The 17,894-nt window shown below is 50.4% G+C and overlaps 1 pseudogene; it reads left to right on the forward strand.

The window, feature by feature from the left end:
• The first annotated feature begins 7,095 nt into the window (after nt 1–7,095).
• On the forward strand, nt 7,096–8,278 carry LOC144249093 (high mobility group protein B1 pseudogene; annotated as a pseudogene).
• The last annotated feature ends 9,616 nt before the right edge of the window (nt 8,279–17,894 follow it).

A 17,894-nucleotide genomic window follows, 5' to 3' on the forward strand; every position in this document is an offset into this window, starting at 1 on the left:
CAACACAGGGATGTTGTTCTGGCAAAGCCAATTCTGCCTCTTCTCTTTCTCCCACTCTGTCTTCTAGTGACCTGGTACTTTTCCAACTCCCAAAAGCCCACCACCTCCTCTCAATTCTCTGCAAAATGGACTGGACCCAGCAGGTCATTCTTACCACATGTTTGGTGGCCCACCTTGAGGGCATCCCATATGGAGTTACTAACCCCCATTTAAAACAGTCCTCTCTGCCCTCTTATACAGTGAGACCCACAGCCCCTCTCAAGCTGAGTCTCTCCAAGGTTGAAACCCAATCTTCCTTTGGTCTCTGAGGACCATGGGGACACTGCAGAACCATGAGTGCCATCCTTCCCTTTTTCATTTTTGCCTTCCTCATCTAAGTTGAGGGTACGGACAGACATCACCTGCCTGCCACTCTGACCACCTCCTACTTCACTGATGGCAGACGGGGGGACCCCAAGAGAAACAGCTCACCAAAACGGGGGAGTCATCAGAGGTGTCTCTAAACATGTTATGAACTGTTTACCCTGGAAACTGCGTCTCCTATGACCAGGTGGCTACCTGATGGCAGCCCTGGGGAGGAAGTGCCAGAGTCTTGTTCCCACCCTGCCCTCTCTTTCTTTTGGAGGCATAGTGGCTCCAGAGCCAGGTTGCTTGGGTTTGAATCCGGGCTCGGCCACTTACTAGCTGTCCCACTTTGAGTGGTGACTTCACCTGTCTGAGCCCATTGCCCATCTGAAGAGTGGGGCTGATATGGAGGCCTTTCTACGGAGTTGTTGTAAGGATTAAATGAGTTCATCTAAGTCAGGTGCTCAGAACCGAGCCTGGGTGAGTCCTGTGGAGCCATCCTGTGCAGATGTTGGTGAGGTGGTTATTATTAGCAAGCCCTTACTCAGCTTGGGCTCCGTCGTTAACATTTTTCGAGACTGGAGGGTTGGAGGCTTCTTCTTAAATTAGTCAAACATCAAGTGAAATCCTACAGTCAACCCAATACAGAAAGCAGAGTGCAAGAGGCCTCCTCTGGTCGTATCAGGGGTGGGCTCAGGCCCCTTCCTTGGGTGTTTGGATAGTGAAGCTTCTCAAAGTTGCCTCCGGCCACAACAGAATCCCCCAGTTATTAGAAAATGCAGAGTGGGCTGGCGCAGTGGTGCCTCCCTGAAATCCCAGCGGCTCAGAAGGCTGAGGCAGGAGGACCGGGAGTTCAAAGCCAGACTCAGTAATTTAGCAAGGCCCTGTCCCTCAGTAAAATGTAAACAAAAGGGCTGGGGATGTGCCTCCGAGACTAAGCACCTCTAGTTTCTATGCCCAGTACTGAAAAAAAAAATGCAGAGAAGCCCCCCACCCCTCAGGACCTCTGGAAGGATCCCTGGGGAGCCTGCATCCAAGCACAGTCTTCTGGTGACTCTTCAGCACATGGAAGCTTCACCCAAGTTCCAAGTACCAAATACTCCACCTGGGGGTGGTGGCACATGCCTGTTGTCCCAGTGATTCGCTGAGGAAGCTGAGGCAGGAGAATCCCAAGTTCAAGGCCAGACTCGGCAGCTTATGAAACCTGTAACTCAGTGGTGGATGACAACCTTGGGTTCAGTCCCCAGTACAAAAAATAAAAAGTACCAGATGTCACAGGAAGGCCCCTTCCAGCTGCCTCCTCTTCCTCCCCTCTCCTGTGTCGGGGTGGTGGGGTTTATAAGGTGGCACGCCTCTCTTCCTGTCTGCCCTGAGGACGGTGGAGAGGAGAGTGGCATCCAGTGGGGCCATGGCCCTGCAGCCTGGAGGGTCCTGCCACCGGGTGGGCCCTGTTCCTAGTCCCTGCACCTGCTGCCACCTCCTGCTCCCCGCCATGGCTGGCTGTGACCGGGTCTAGAGAGGTCCCCAGCCCTAAGTGGAGTGTAGAGACCCCCATGCCACCCTAACTCCAAACCCAAAGGGCCCCTAACCCTCTAGAAGCCCAGGGAAGAGCCGTGTCCTGATTCTCCCCACGATGGTGACTCTGAGGTCTAGAGAAGTCCCAGTTCCGCTCGGTCCAGCTCCTGTCCCCTCGTGTCTGGGGTGGGGCGGGACTCCCGCTGGGCAGGGCTGAGGCTGACCCTCTGGCCACCGCCTCTCCACAGGCCTGGACGAAATCCAGTGCTCGCTGCCCCCGGAGAACCGCAGGGTGGCGCTGCGGCAGCTGTCGGAGGCCAGCTTCAGCGAGTGCAAGTTCAGCCTGTCGCTCACCGACCTGTTCGTCATCATCTTCTCGGGCGTGGCGGTCTCCATCGCGGCCATCATCTCCAGCTTCTTCCTGGCCACCGTCGTGCAGTGCTTCCAGAGATGCTCCCCCAACAAAGATGCGGAGGACGAGGACAAGGACGAGGACGAGGATGACTGAGCCCCCTGCTCGGGCGCGTCCCTTGCCAACACCCAGCCGGCGGAGCCTCTCGGAGAGGGAGGGGAAAGCGCTGAAGACAGGGAGGCACCGGCCACCCTCCGTGAACAGGACAGAGTCTCGTCGGTGAAGGGGACTGGGGCGCCCATGGCCCCGCCCATCGCAGCGCCCAGAAGCCGGGGAGCTTGGGTGGGTCGCTCCTGAGCAGGGCCGACTCTCAGTGCAGGCTGCTGGGCCGGGGAGGACCCAGCCGGGGTCTCTGCAGGAGATGCCAAGCCGCATCTCCAGCCCTTCTTTCTGGGCCTGAGCTGTGCTTGGAGACCAGCATCAACCTCTTCCCCCCAAGGCCGGGAAGCTGCCCAGGCAGGGCCTCCAGTTCAGAGCCTCCTCCACGGAAGCAGGATTCTCTCCATTTAATAGGCCTCCGCAGCCTTGGGATGTTGTATGGAGAACAAATTAACCTATGTGCAATAGACCTTTGTCACCCCCCCACTTCCCTGTGTGGAGTCCTCATCCCCAGGGGGGTGGAGCCCTTGGGATGTCCTGAGGGTGGGACTCTCCTGATCGCCCTCAGAGTAGAGATGCCAGAGAACCCCTCACTCCCTCAGCAGGTAAGGCGCAGCCAGAAACCAGCCATCCATGAACCAGGAATCAGAGCTCAATCCTGACACCCCCACCTACCAATTCCAGCTCCCAGAACTGTGGGAAATAAATGTGTTGTTTATAAATCACCCTGGGTGTGGTGTTCTGTTACAGTGGCCCAAGCAGACTAGGAGACCCCGTTCAGCTAAGGTGGAACAACCTGTATGCCTGTAATCCCAGTTCCTTGGGAGGCTGAGGAAGAAGGATCACAAGTGAGGCCAGCCTCAGCAACCCTGTCTTAAAAAAGGGAGGTGGAGCTGGGAATGCAGCTCAGTGTTAAAGTGCCCTGAGTTCAATCCCTAGGACCTTGAAAAATAAATTTTTAAAAATGGTTATCAAGGAAAGAAATGAGAACTGGCCACAGGGCGTTCACTGCTGTTGTTTTGGTAAGTCACTGGAAAAACCTTCATTGGTATAACGCAAACCCCGACCCTCATCCTGAGAGGCAGCAACTTGCAGAGGAGGGACAGTCACTTTGTCTCTTTGGAGTCACGGTGCTCCCGTTCCCCCAGCCCCTCCTGAGTCCTCCTCAGCCTGTCCCACTGGGCCATTCTACAGACCCCGACTCGTCCTCTCTGGAACTTTTGGAAAACTTTTCTTGTACTGGGTTGTGACAGGCAGCATTTTTCAGGATGTGGAATGGAGCACTTTGGTTGGAGACCATGTGAGAGGTTTTGTGTCCCCGGGTTGATGCAAGACATCACATGAGCAGCATTGGACGGGCTGCGACAGAGTCTTGGATGGAAGGCTCTCAAGAAGCTCCTGGGATATTTGGGGAAGACATTTCTCCTTTGTTACTCATAATAGATATCTTTTTATTTTCTCTTTGCAGCACTGAGGATTGAATACAGGAATGCTCTACCACCGACCTACATCCCCACCCCTTTTTAAGATTCTGAGTTGCAGAGTTTGGCCTCTAACTTGTGATCCTCCTGCCTCAGCCTCCTGAGGAGCTGGGATCACAAGTCTGCACCAATGTGCCCAGCTTCATAATATATCTGCTATATTTCCTTCATCTCTCTATTTTTGCTTCCATTAGTAATTATTGAGTGATTGCTAAATGCCAGATACTGCTTTAATTAAGAAAGACAGTCCTGCTCTCTTTGGAAGGCCTTATATTTCTATGGGTAGGACATAGGACCAGCAAGGAGCCAAAAGTATCATTGCATGTAGAGAAACTCTGCACAAAGAAAATCAATGAACTCCTGTGATAGAGAGTAACTTGGGAGCTGCTGTAGAGCAGGTAGAGGGCATATTCTTCAGGGGTCTCTGAGGAGTAGAGAAACAGAGTCAATAGGAGGTGTAAAAAGAGATTTACTATAAGAGATTGGTTAACATAGCTGTGGAGGCTGAGGAGCAGGAGCCGTGGCTGGTGAGCCGGAAGCCAGTGGTGACATTTGATCCAAGGGTAGGAGAAGCCCCAGCTCAGCAGTCAGGGGGACAGAGAGCAAATGTCCCCTTTCTCAACCTTCTTGTTCGTTTCAGGTCCTCAGTGGAAGGGATGGTGTCCAATACATAAGGGATGGTCATCTAAGTCACTCTACCTATTCCAATGTTAATCTCATCCAGAAACACCCTCAGTGGACACACAGAACTAATCAAATATCTGGGCACCCTGTAGCCCAGTCAAGCTGACATACAAAACCAGTATTCCTGTGATCGGTAGCCTTCAAACCGGGTTCTGACTCCCTCTTCTCTCCCCTCCCTCCCTCCCTCCCTCCCTCCTTTCTTTCCTCTTCTTCCACTCTCCTTCCCTACCCTTCTTTACCCTCGTCAACCTTGAGGAGACTCCCGGTCCAGCATTATGGTAGCCAACAGAGATCCTTGGCTCAGAGGGGCTGTCTTCTCACAGTCCGTGGGCAGGTAGAGAAGTGAGCAGCCTCCTCCTGGTCTCCATGGTCACGTAAGCACCTTAGGGAGCTGCCAAGTGGGCTCTGATGTCGGGGAAGGTGGCACTTCTATTGAGAAAACCATGTAGACACACGGAAACAGGTCATCCCGAGCCATGAGACGCTGCTAGAGTTTCTGTCTGAAAGCTCCAGTCGACACTTACACCCTGATGGGAATGGGGGCTCCTGGGGGAAGGTATTCACTCAGGACAGAGGGGGGCTCCACTCACATTGGGCCATGCAGGGAGGGGAGAAGACTCCAGAAGAGCTCAGTGGAGGAGCACAGAAGCCGGGAGTCAGACACTACTTAATGTCATCACCTCTCGGTCACCTGCTGCTCACAGCCTGGCCACACACTCAGCCAGGCTTGTGTGGAGCAGCTGCCATCACCTGTTCCCCATCCCCAGGAGCACCACTCTCTGGGTCACAGCTGTAGGCTTGAACCCTTCTCGGCCCCATTGAAGAGTGTGTTTCTCCCAGAATCCTCAGGAGGTGGTGCCCAGGCAATGGACATGGCGCTAGGCCCTGTTCTAGTGGGTTCTGGAGGATGAAGTTCCCACCCTGTGTCCTCTAGTCTTTCAACCTGCCTCCCGAGGGTCACGCTGCCTCCCGAGGGTCATGGTACCAGCCCTGTGCAGCAGTCCCTGAAGGGGTTCATGAGTGAGGCAGGGTCAGTATTTTCACATCCCACAGTTTTAGCATGAACATTATTCTGGGGGGGAAAAGAGGGGTTTTCACATAATGCTCAGTGAAACCATTACTTCCTGGATATAAAATTCCTTTGAAAAACTGGGAACAAGCCATGTGTGGTGGCGCGCGCCTGTCATCCCAGCAGCTCAGGAGGCTGAGGCAGGAGGATGGCAAGTTCAAGGCCAGCCTCAGCAGCTTAGCAAGACCCTGTCTCAAAACAAAACAAAACAAAACAAAACCTAAAAGAACTGGGGATGAGGCTCAGTGGTATTCCCTTGGGTTCCATCCCCACTACCACAAAAAATAAATGCATATTTTTTTCCTTATGCCAGTGTCTATATATGATTTAATATTGTCACTAGAAATTGCCATTTTTCTTTTTGCGAGTTATATCTAATCACGATAAACTGGGGCAATAAATGGGGTGCGTGGTGATTTACCTTTTACACATGGGTGTAGTTTTGAAAAGCTGGTTTGCTCTTCTCTGTAGAGTTCCTGATGACGTGGCTGCTTCCCAACACACGGAGTAGCCTCACAGAGATGCCTAGTAGTGATTTATGCAAAGAAAAGAGCCAAGCAAAGCACACCTGTTCCTATCAGGAAGGATCAAAAGTTCAAGGCCAGTCTCAGCAATTTAGGGAAACCCTGTCTCAGAATAAAAAAATAAAAAGGACTGGGGACATGGCTCAGTGGTAAAGCACCCCTGGGCTCAATGCCCAGCTTTAAAAAAAAAAAAGAGTTTCTTTTTTCCTGTCTTCTCATTTACACTTGCAACTTGCCTTGCAGGGAAGGCTTTCGATGTAGAACACGGTGACATGGGGCCATACATGGTGCCCCCACTTAATGCCACTTAACGATGTAGCCTGGGGTAAATTCTGGTTGACTGTTTTTCTACTTGCACTCTAGAGTTTTAACCATGAACATTTCCTTTATACGTATTGGAAGTTACCACTTGTATAAACCATCAGACCAAAATATTTAACATTTTCTCCTTGTTTTTTTGGGCTTTTCTGCTTTAAAACATATATACCACTATTTATATCTTGTTAACTGAGGGAATTTTGAATCTCTTTTAATAGAACTGCATTAAGTTAATGGTTTTATAGAAATTAACTTTTGTTTAAGCAACTACTGGTGCAGATATTGTACTGAATTTTGATATTTATGATTTTTGTAATAACAACGGGCACAGACAGATAAAATGTCAAGTGAAAAAAAAACAATGTTCTAAGAGTGTATTAATATTTTGTCTTAAAACTATTTTTATTACAGCTGGGTGGAGTGGCACTTGCCTGTGATTCCAGCTACTCAGAAGGCTGAGGCAGAAGGATTCCAAGTTCAAGGCCAGCCTCAGCAACTTAGCGAGACCCTGTCTCACAATAAAAAATAAGGGCTGGTGAGACTGGGATTGTGGTTCAGTGGTAGAATGCTTGCCTAGCATGGATGAGGCGCTGGATTCGATCCTCAGCACCGCATTAAAAAATACATACATGTTACAGAGCGGAGAGAGTGAGGAGGCTGCGTCTGGCTCCTGCTCTCACAGCCATTGCAGTACATTGAGCTCCATAGAGACAGCGCCGGGGCAAGTGAGAGCCGGACGGGCACTGGGCGACTCTGTGCCTCGCTGAGGAAAAATAACTAAACATGGGCAAAGGAGATCCTAAGAAGCCGAGAGGCAAAATATCATCATATGCATTCTTTGTGCAAACTTGCCGGGAGGAGCACAAGAAGAAGCACCCAGATGCTTCAGTCAACTTCTCAGAGTTTTCTAAGAAGTGCTCAGAGAGGTGGAAGACCATGTCTGCTAAAGAGAAAGGAAAATTTGAAGACATGGCAAAGGCGGACAAGGCCCGTTATGAAAGAGAAATGAAAACCTATATCCCTCCTAAAGGGGAAACAAAAAAGAAGTTCAAGGATCCCAACGCACCCAAGAGGCCTCCGTCGGCCTTCTTCTTGTTCTGTTCTGAGTATTGCCCCAAAATCAAGGGAGAACATCCTGGCCTATCCATTGGTGATGTTGCAAAGAAACTGGGAGAGATGTGGAATAACACTGCTGCAGATGATAAGCAGCCTTATGAAAAGAAAGCTGCCAAGCTGAAGGAAAAATACGAAAAGGATATTGCTGCCTACCGAGCTAAAGGAAAACCTGATGCAGCAAAAAAGGGAGTTGTCAAGGCTGAAAAAAGCAAGAAAAAGAAGGAAGAGGAGGAAGATGAGGAAGATGAAGAAGATGAGGAGGAGGAGGAAGATGAAGAAGATGAAGATGAAGAAGAAGATGATGATGATGAATAAGTTGGTTCTAGCGCAGTTTTTTTTTCTTGTCTATAAAGCATTTAACCCCCCTGTACACAACTCACTCCTTTTAAAGAAAAAAATTGAAATGTAAGGCTGTGTAAGATTTGTTTTTAAACTGTACAGTGTCTTTTTTTGTATAGTTAACACACTACCGAATGTGTCTTTAGATAGCCCTGTCCTGGTGGTATTTTCAATAGCCACTAACCTTGCCTGGTACAGTATGGGGGTTGTAAATTGGCATGGAAATTTAAAGCAGGTTCTTGTTGGTGCACAGCACAAATTAGTTATATATGGGGACGGTAGTTTTTCATCTTCAGTTGTCTCTGATGCAGCTTATACGAAATAATTGTTGTTCTGTTAACTGAATACCACTCTGTAATTGCAAAAAAAAAAAAAGTTGCAGTGGTTTTGTTGACATTCTGAATGCTTCTAAGTAAATACAATTTTTTTATTAGAAAAAAAAATACATACATAAAATAAAGGTATTGTGTCCATCTACAACTGTGTGCGTGTGTGTGTGTGTGTGTATACACATATATGTATGTATGTATGCATGTATATATATGGGCTGGGGCTGTAGCTCAGTGGAAGAGCACCCCTGGGTCCCCTCCCCAGCCCCAAACACCAACAAATTCAATAAAAATCTCTCACAGTCAAAAAATATTTTTTACTAAGATAGCCACCATCTCTGTACCTTGGCTATCAACTCCTTTTTAGCGGCTCAAGGTTGAAGTGACTCATTATTCGCATAAGTGATCTGTTCACACCCTGTGCAGTGATCTGAGAAGGAAACCCTTGGGGTCTTCTTTTCTTTTTCTTTTTTCTTTCTGGTGCTGGGGTAGAACCCGGGGCTCTGCATGTGAGGCCACCGTTCTACCCCTGAGCCACATCTGCAGGCCCCTGTGGGTGTCCCCTGCCTGCAACCAACAAGGTAGCTTTGTTCCTAAGTCCCCAGGCTAATAAACACACATCCAAACTTTAAATGTTTTTCCGTGGAAAAAAGAGAGTTTAAAAATGAGAAAGACCACTGTTCTCTGCTGTTTGCAGATGGGATCATTTTTTTTTTTTTTTTTTAATGAACATACCTTCCCAGGGTGTGACTTCTATTTTGGCCCTGGAAAAATACTATGTCCTTTTTGGGGAAATCCTCACACCCACAGTCGGGACCATTTGCTGCGCACGCTTTGCTCCGAGTCCCGTTGGAAGCCGAGCCAGGAGCTGGTTTTCCAAGAACCATCCCTTCAGCATCGGGCACAGACCACCGTGCTCAGGCCCCCTCGGCCTCTGAATGGAATCCCACCGTGGAGTGAGTGAATGCCAGCTGTCTCCACAGCAGCTCCCAGGGAGCGACCAGCCGGTCCTCACAGCCAAGTGGCCTTGGCGGGCTGCAGATCCTCTTGCAGCCAGGAGCCCTCCTTGGGGGTCAGTGACCCTGACTTCTTGGCAGAATGTGAGGAGCCCCGTGCAGCAAGGGGTGCACCCTGCCCGCCGACTGTCTTCCCTGCCCTTGTCCCTGAGAGTCCCAGAGTGCCTTCTGGGGAAGCAGAGCAGAGTCCCAGAGTCAGTCCGCAGACCAGCCTCTGGCTTCTCCGTTTGGTAGCTGTCCCCAGCCCTGCTGTGGTGGCCTAAGGACCCAGCTGCCCCTCTGCGCTCAGAATCTGGATGAATGTTGGAGCTGCTTCCACACATGCGACCCACCCGCCCCCAGAGCCCACTCGCCTAGGAAGGCAAATGAGGACAGCCAAACACCTAAATAATGTCCTGGCCACCGTCACCCTTCCTGCCTGAATGCAAGAGTCCCCTGGCCCAGGCTGCAACCCTCAGGTGATAGGTGGGGACAGAGAGACTTCCTCTTGAGAAGGCCAGTCTGACAGCATCCATCGAGAGGCCACCATGTCTGCTCAGCTTGGCCCAGGACAGCATGGCCACCACCGGCGCTGCCTGGCCCCTTGGGGGCCCTCCTCAGGCCATTCCTGCCTGCCCAGGAGCTTGATCGGGAAGTGCCTGTTTCTGGAGGTGCTCACACACTGAGCTTCCTTTCAGCCCCCAGCACACGACAGGGCCACCCTGCCTGTCCCAGAAATGGGAACCATGCCCGCTGCCGGGACCAGGCCTAGTCCCATGGACAGGCTGAGGACCAGCCCTCTAATGTCTGCCTCCAGGCTCTTCCCTGGACTCTAAGACCTCCCCTTCCTCAGCTCCCTCCACTCGTGTCTAGAAACTTGAGCAGCTTCCCTGGGGCAGGGCTGCCACTGCCCAGCCAGAGCAGCTGCGGCCCCGCAGCAGGCGCAGGATGGACGTCGAGGAAGCCGGAAAGTCCTGGGGCTCCCAGGGAGGCTGTGGACTCGGCACACACCCGAGCCGTCGCCTCGGAGGTGAGAAACGCAGGGACCTCCTCAGGGGCTCTATGGTGGCCCATGGGACAGGTCCCTTCCTCCCTGTGGAATCCTCTGTCCCCACAGATGAGGCCAGACTGAGGGTGTCACCCGTCATTAAATAACAACCTTGGCCCAGGCCTGGCAGGTGGGCCCCTGAACTGTGGCCCAAAGACACAGACACACGGTTCCCAGGTATAGAGCTACAGCAAGTGACCTGGCTGGAAGGCGAGTCCCTGGGAGTGGGGAGCAGGGCACAGTGCAGCTGGTCCACAGCGGAGCCCACTGTGCTGGCCTTTCAGAAGCACCACAGCCGTCTAGCTGGGCATCTGGGGAAACTTCGAGAAGTAGACCCTTGCTCACAGCGACCCCAGGGGATGCCTGCAACCACAGAGGGTGCCCAACCCCACTTATTCCATGTGTTCCCTGCACATACGCACCTATGGTAAACCTTAATTTATAAATTAGTCACAGTGCCCAGCACAGAGGCCACACATCTGTAACCCAAACTACTCAGGGGGTTGAGGCAGGAGGATCACCCCTGCAAGGCCAGCCTGGGCAACTTGGTGAGACCCTGTCTCAAAATGAAATAAAAAGGGCTGGGGATATGGCTCAGTGGAGTGCTTTCCTAGCATGGGTGAGGCCCTTGATTCAATTTCCAGAACTATAAATAAATAAATAAATTAGACACAGTAAGAGGTCAGCAATACTCCTAATAAAATATAATCAGTCTAGCATTATACCACAATAGAAGTTATTTAGCCAGGTGTGCTGGTGCACCCCTGTACTCCAGAGATTCAGGAGGCTGAGGCAGGAAGATCACAAGTTTGAGGCCAGCCTCAGCAACTTAGCGAAGCCCCCTAAGCAACTTAGCAAAATCCTGTCTCAAAATAAAAAATAAAGAGGGCTGGGGATTAGGCTCAGTGGTAAAGCCAGATTTTGTACTAGCAATCCTCAGTACAAAATAAACAAACAAACAAATGAGTAAATGTTATTACAACTCATGAAGTGTTTATCTCAGGAATTTTCCATTTAATATTGCCAAACTATGGTTGACTACAGCTAACTGAAACCATAGAAGGTGAAGGACTGGTGGGGAGAATATTGTACCCAAGGGTTAGGATGCTAGAGTCACAAAATATTCAAGCAGAGCAGAGTATCTCCACTCTACCTGAGCACCTGGGGCACTGGAGTGGGGCCGGCTGCTCAGTGGCCCTTAGCCCATGATGCTGTCCTGAGGTCCTAAAGGGACCTGCTTCTGTCCCTCTCCCCATTATTAGCACCCTGAAGCCCCCCACCCACCTTGGGGTCCTTGCATAATTCCAGCTGGTCCCAGCCACAGGACCCTTGCTCCTGCTGTCCTCTCTATCTGGGATGCTTTCCCTCAAGTCTTTCCTCTGTCTTGGCATCCAGATCTCCTCTCCAGGTCACCCTCTCAGAAAGGCCCTCCCTGCCAATCCCAGCAAAGAAACCCTCCCCTGTCACCCTCTGTGATGGATAGTTTAAGGCATCAGCTTGCCTGGGCTAAGGGGTACTCAGCGGGCTGCAACAGCGCCCTTTCTGGGGGTGTCTGGCGGAGCCTGGCCTTTCAGTTGGTGGATGGTGGCTCCTACCCAGTGAGGACAGGCCTTGTCCCATCAGCCGAGGGCCTGGACAGAACAAAAAGGCAGAGAAAAGGTGAACTCACTGGCACATTCTTCTGGAGCCAACACCCTTCTCCTGACCTTGGACGTCAGACCCCAGGTTCTCCAGCATTCTGACCCCCGGACTGGACTTGTGCTGCCGGCTCCCCTGGCCCCCAGGCCTTTGGTCTTGGACTGAAGCACAGGCTTCCCAGTGTCTCCAACTTTCTGCACATCATGGGACATCCCAGCCTCCATGATCACCTGAGCCAGCTCCCCCAAGGAATCCCTCTGACACCCCTCGGTCCCTCCCTCCTTCTCTCTCTCTCTCTTTTGGGTTTGGATAAGTGGGTGGGTTATGAACAGATGGCTGGGTTGTGGATGGCAGGTGGGTGGGATGAATGCATGGGTGATAAATTCCTGCCCTTTTCAAGGATTTAAAAGCTGCACATCCCGTGTGAGGCCCAGGGACAGGGAGATTCACACTCAGGACATTAAAGGAAACTTCCCTCTCTGCCTTACAAAGGGCAGGGCCCTGGGCCTGGGGCTCTGGGAGCCGCTTCTGTTTCCTTCTTTGGTAGGTGCCCTTCTCTGTCATAGCTCAGGCTGCTAGGACACCTGGCCTTCCCCCAGAGCCGTGGTCAGACTGCCACATCATCAGGCCAGCCCCTGGCCCTTTGCACTGTCGGGCCTGGCACCAGCGCTGGATACTGGGTGATTTTCATTTGTGACCATCTGACCCCTAATTACTTCTGTTAATTACTTGGACAGGATTTCCATATAAAAACAGCTTAAAACCTAGGGAAGTGGGAAGGGGTGTTCTTCATCTGTCCTTGTCCACCACCTGCCCCTCCAGAGAGGAGACTGGGCACAGCTTAGGTTAATTTATACCCCAGAGATCGATTCTTGCAGATTCTGAGCCTGGCTCAGGTCAGCCTGTCGTCTGATGGACTCCCTCAAAGACCCGATGCTCTGCTAATCCTGTGTCTTCTAAAGTGACTGATTTGCTTGTCCAGGGGGGGAGGAGTGTGATAGTGGGAAGGAGGGAGAGGGAGGGCAGAGGCCCCGGTCCACTGTGCAGTGTGGAATTAACTGCTCTTGTTACTTGTGGTCCCCCTCTCTGATTTCCACCAAGGAAAGGCCCTCCTATAGCAGCCCTGACCCTGTACAGAAGTCCATGGGGGACACAGCTGGGCCTGGGGGAAGCTCAGTGGTAGAGCACTCACCAGAATGCATGAGTTCAATCCCCAGCACTCTCCCCACAACACACACACACACACACACACACACACACACACTCACACACACACACACACTCACACACACTCACAAGAACAAAAGCCTGCAGCTCCTACCACCCCTCAAACATCTCGTGATGCACAGGGCTACTATCTTGGTCCCTCCTCTAGTGCAGAAAGGCAGGGCCCCAAAGATAGCAGGAAACAGTTTTATTTGGCTGCAGCCAGGTTCAGAGGGCACAGCTTTCACTGTAATCAATTAATTTCCTGAACCCCGAGTTCAGGCAGTTTCAGAACATTATTCCCAGCATGTAAGGGGAGGAGCTCAGAAGTTCACATAAAAGCAGCTTTTTCTTTCCCTGTGCTGGGCAGGTTAACCCTTCAAGGACAACACCTAAGAAGGGGAGAGCTTCTTCTCCCTTTTCTCTCCTCCCCTGCCAGCTGTTACCATGCAGCCCAGGTGGTAACTTCTCTGATCTTAGAAATGTAGACATCTCTGTGAAGCCCAGCTCAAGGCAGAGGCCTTGTGAAAGGATTTATCTTTTTATTATCACATTTTGCATTTGTGGACACACTTCTGTACTGTACTACTCTACTGGATGCATGTTTGTGGAAAATAAGTATAGAGGCCTCGAGGACCTGGGTACTGATCTCTTCCAGGCCAGTGGCCAAGTAATAGAGCAGCAGGAACATAGGAAGTTTACCTCCATTGAACTCTTTTGTAGAGACTCTTTTGCCTATAGTTCTAAAATCAATTATGGTGAAGATTTCTGGAGAAGCTTAGTTAAGGTTTTCTGTGGAGGGCGGGTACCACTACCTACGGGTACCAGATTCTTTGGTCTGTTCTTTCCTCTCATTCCTTCCACTTTTCCTGCCTAAGCCCTCTCTGTCCTAGAGGCTTTGTATGCAAGACCGGTTCGCTCGTTCATTCAGGATTTGTTTAGTGGCCACCCCAGGCCAGGCTCTGGTCAGGCAGCAGGCCATCAGGCCTCCACTGTGGTGCTTTCCTGCCAGAGAAGACAAGGACAGGAGCAACCACTTGTCATGGGTATGATGACATCAGGGGGTCCCAGAGCAGGAGCCATCCCAGGGTCATGGCTCAGGGGTCAGGGAAAGAGTTGCTGGTGAGATCTGTGGAATACTCAGCAATAAGGGGTCCGTCCAAATCTCTGGAGATGGCCAGATTCCAGCAGGGCTTGCAGTAACGGGAGGCCAGGCCCAGGGGTGGTGGAGACACTGAGCACTGGGACAGCACCTGCCTCCGAAGCCGACCCCCCTCAGAGCATGTACATAAAGGCTTAGCACAGTGTCCTCTGGCCCTTTGAGATGTGTGTGAAATTCATGCCTGCAACTCAAGTGTGTCTCTGTCAAGGACTTGGGGACCAGCTCTTTGACATGTGTTCAGGAAAGGTGGGGCCTCTGCCTCCAAGCCTCACAGGAAGGTGGGGCCCTAACTTCCGTCAAGGAGGGCAATCCCTCAAGCAAGGAGCTCCAGGCTAGCCTGGTCAGCAGGGTGAGAACCCATCTCAAAAACAAAAACAAAAATACTTTATGAAGCCGGGTGTGGCAGCACACACTTCTAATCCCACTAGCTCCAGAGGATGAGGCAGGAGAATTGCAAGTTCAAGGCTGGCCTCAGAAATTTAGTGAGGCCCTGAGCAACTCAACAAGACCCTGTCTCAAAATAAAATACAAAAAGTGGCTTAGTAGAAAAGAAATTGGAAAAGAGTTGCTAGAGACACTGAAAAACCAGCCTCTATCTCAGAGCAAAGCCTGTCCAAGGAAGAGACATGACCTTTGTCCTTGGAGAGACCCACAGAGCACTCCTAGGCACATTCCCACCCTGCTAAGTTGTTTATCTACAAATAACAAGAGAGATCTGCTGAGCCAGGTGTCCCTGACTCAGTCAGGCTAGGTGGGGACCCATAGCAACCCCCTAGCAACGAGCAATCAGCATGAGACAGGGAAATACCTAGGATGCCAGATGACCCTCCATGGTGTTGGGAAACCATGTAATTCAGCATGAACACCCCTCTTGGCTTAAACCAATCAGTTCAAATGAAACTCCCTCTGGTAGTAACCAATCAGTCCTACCCAACTTGTTCCCACCAGTGAATGTGCTAATCATGTTTTAGAGTTGTTGTTTGATTTTCCCAGGGTGTGTGATGATTTGCTAAGAGATGCTATGATGTATGTGGGGTCCCTGCCTTCTCCAAATAATGTATAAAACTGCTGCAAACCCTGGGCTCGAGGCTTCTCAGCATCACCAGTTGCTGTGTCCATGCGGAGGACCAAGCTATCTCACAAAAAAACACCTCTTTGCTGTTTACATTCATCTTGGTCTCTGGTGGTCTTTTGGGGGGTCCTGAAATCAAGCATAAAAAAGGCAGAGTGCAGGCTATCTCCAGAGGGAGAGAAAATCTCTGGCACTAGTTTTATTTATCACTGAAGAAGAAAGCTGAGGCTCAAGCATTAAATCTTTCACTTGTGTTAGTTCTGGGGAAAGTGGTGAGTTAGGGACTTACAGATTCCAGAAGAAGCTTCAGATTCACATTTGGATTTCTTGCTGGGAGTCTGCCAGCCCTGTGACAAGCCTGAGGGTCCCAGTGCAGGTTTCTGGTATTAGCAGAACTTCTTAAGTCGAGTTCAAGTTTTTTTTTCTTTCTTTTTTTTTCTGACTTTGAGGTCTGGGTAAATTTGCCTTTGACAGTCAGGCAAGGTGGCTCCCCCCTGTAACCCCAGAAACTCAGAGAAGCTGGCAGGAGATGGCAAGACCCAGGCTAGCCTTAGCAGCTTAGTGAGACCCTGTCTCAGAATAAAACATGAAAAGGTAAAAAAAGGCAGAGATGTAGCTTGGTGACAGAGGACTCCTGAGTTCAATCCTTCATACAGGGGAAAAGGAAAGAAGGGAAAAAAGGAGGGAAAGAGAGAGGGAGAGAGGGAGGGAAGGAAGAAAGAAAGGGAGGGAGGAGGAAAATAAAGGAGAAAAAAGGAGAAAAAGAAAGAAATGGAGGGTAGGGGAGGAGAAAGGAAGGAAGGAAGGGGGAGAAAGAAATTGTCTCTGGCAATATACAGACCAAGACCAGGCAAGACAGGTTAGGGGTTGAAAATCCATCAGGAATGCAAGATTGTTCTTTTTTTATAAGTAAACATTTTTTTTGAGAAAGAGAGAATTTTAATATTTATTTATTTATTTTTAGTTTTCAGCGGACACAACATCTTTGTTTTGTATGTGGTGCTGAGGATTGAACCCAGGCTGCACGCATGCCAGGTGAGCACGCTACCACTTGAGCCACATCCCCAGCCCCTACAAGATTGGCTTAAAACTTGGAATGAACCTGGAATGCAAATCTCCTTTCATATTTGAATAACACTTTCATTGATTAACCATATCAATGGAATAAAGCAAAAAAAAAAAAAAAAGAAATAAGAATCATCTCAATTGACACAGGGAGAAATATTTGTCTGCCAGGTATGAAGGTGCATGCCTGTTAACCCCAGCTACAGGAGACTGAGGCAGGAGGACCACAGGTTCAAAATCAGCCTCAGCCACTTAGTGAGACCCTGTCTCAAAATAAAACATAAAAAGGGCTGGGGACATGGCTCAGTGGTTAAACACCCCTGGATTAAATCCCAACTACCCACCCACCCCGCAAAAAATATATGGGATATTCAGAGAGAGAGAAGGGAAGACTAAGAAGGTCCCCTAGGCAGGAATGAATCGGTGGCTGGCGGGGGGTGGGGGGGGCGTGGAGATCGAGAAAGGTTTTTCTTTCTTTTCATTTTCTTCCTTGTTTTCAATGGAAAATTGTTTCTAAATTGGCAAAAATGATCTATGAGAGAAGATGAAACAAGATTCAAGAGAGATGGAGCTGAAAACAGGGAGAAGGCATTGGGATGCCAAGAGGTACCCAGGCTTGATACAGGATGAAGGACAAGGCCAGGGAAGGTGTCTGCATTACTGGACCTTTTACAGGGAGAGTGTGGTTGTGCATTACGTGGGGAAAGAACATACAAAAACCGAGTGAAGGTTGCCCACATGGACCCCTTAGGATTGCTGGACTTTCACACACACACACACACATGCACACACACACACACACACACACACACACACATGCACACACACTCACACATGCACTCATGTAGTGACCATAGCCCTCAGGTTCCATGCTCAGCTCCAAGGGAGATGGAGACACAGCCCCTGCCCTTCAAGGGGCAGCTCCATCTATCAGGTGAGATTGTCCAGTAAACAGCTGGAAAACATCCTTAGCCCATGATCCAGCCTGGAGCTCCAGGTATTCACCACATGAGTGAAGCTGCCCCGGGGGTTGGGTGGGGACCCCAGTTGCTCTGTTCAGTGGCACAAGATGTCCTGCAGTTGGGGAATGGAGACACACATAGTGGTCCACACAGCTGTGAAAAGGTTCAGGGGACCTGAAGTGCAGTCACCAGGGAGGGAAGCCAACTGAGGGTAGTGTACTGTAGACATTCCTGAAGACACAAAATCAGGGGCACAGGATAAAGCCCAGTGGTTGCCAGGTTTGGGTGGGAGAGAGGGCTGAACAGCTGGAGCACCCAGGGGCGGTAAACTGTGAATTATTCTGCATGACACTATAATGGTAAATACCATGTCATTGGGCATTTCTAACCCCAGAAGTGTAGACTCTAGAACCAGAGTCAACTATGGATTTTGCATAACACTGATGTGTCACAGTAGAGGTATAATGCCAGATCATGGGACCCCAATAGACTTCCAGATACAATCACAAAAGAGT

The sequence above is a fragment of the Urocitellus parryii genome, chromosome 11 (assembly GCF_045843805.1).
Source record: "Urocitellus parryii isolate mUroPar1 chromosome 11, mUroPar1.hap1, whole genome shotgun sequence".
Classification (NCBI taxonomy): Eukaryota; Metazoa; Chordata; class Mammalia; order Rodentia; family Sciuridae; genus Urocitellus; species Urocitellus parryii.